This window comes from Mus caroli, chromosome 12 (genome assembly GCF_900094665.2).
Source record: "Mus caroli chromosome 12, CAROLI_EIJ_v1.1, whole genome shotgun sequence".
Lineage (NCBI taxonomy): Eukaryota > Metazoa > Chordata > Mammalia > Rodentia > Muridae > Mus > Mus caroli.
In genome coordinates this window covers 94,213,842-94,214,906 of record NC_034581.1, presented here as the reverse complement: position 1 = coordinate 94,214,906, position 1,065 = coordinate 94,213,842, and the positions used below count along the sequence as shown (strand labels likewise).

Sequence of the window (1,065 nt, the reverse complement as noted above, 5' to 3'; positions counted from 1 at the left end):
TCCTCCTCCTCCTCCTCCTCCTCCTCCTCTTCTTCTTCTTCTTCTTCTTCTTCTTCTTCTTCTTCTTCTTCTTCTTCTTCTTCTTCTTCTTCTATACAAATGCTTTATCTAACAGTTGTAGGTCATTCCATGGGCTAAGTAGTGGATATCCAGAACCCAGCAGCAAGGTCAGCGCAACCTTCGAGCTTCTCTTTCTGACTCCAATAGGGTGAGCACGTCACCCTCTTGAAGGGGGCCTTTGACATTTTGGATGATAGGGCGGCTGGTGTCATCCATAAACTCCACTCACACCTGCTTGCACTGTCCCTGTGAACCGGTCCTGCCCAGTACTTTGCTTACCCTAGCCAACTTGATGGGCTGCCCGCGACTCGTGTCCATGATGGTGCTGATCTGGCGGAAAGATTTTACACTTCTTAAAACGAACATTCTCTTTCCATTTTCCTCTCCTCCCAGCTCAGGCCTTGCCCGTATCAACTGTTTCATAGTCACTTAGGCCTTGCCCAGATCAACTGGCTTATCAAGCAAGAAGGAATTTTTTTTTCTGCTCTGATCCGAGGGTCTGGTTGAACCTCAGGAGGAAACATGGGAAAGGCTGAGTAAGGGTCAGGGACGAGACCTTTCTTTCTGACAGTTTGTCTGAATGTTTTCTCTCTCCCTTTATTACTGGGGATGAAAAGGAAGGAAGGAAGTGGTACGCGTGCCTTACAGGGCTTCTGCAAAGATCGATACTTTCTGTTTAAAGATGATTTCCTTTCCGTTTCTGTAGCATTCTTTCAAAGGGGAAAAAGAAGAAAAGAAGAAGAAGAAGTAAAGAGAGACTCATAGCTGGGGAGAAGTCATTGGGAATTAAATGAATTTGTTGACCAGATCTTTTTTTTTTTTTTTTTTGACTAGCTAACACCATTCTATTTTCCCAATGTCATTTTCTTTTTAACTTTACTCATGTGACCCCACTTTTTTTTTAGGCTAGATATCTAAAAAAGAAGAAGAAAGAAAAAAGAAAAACAAAAAGCTCATCTATTTTTGAGTTGAGTTGGTGTTTGCATGCGGGCACGTGGCTCTAGT

General features: G+C 43.2%; 1 pseudogene; it reads right to left on the bottom strand.

Annotated features, from left to right (window-relative positions):
- Positions 1-168: 168 nt before the first annotated feature.
- LOC110307490 lies at positions 169-378 on the bottom strand (annotated as a pseudogene).
- Positions 379-1,065: the final 687 nt, after the last annotated feature.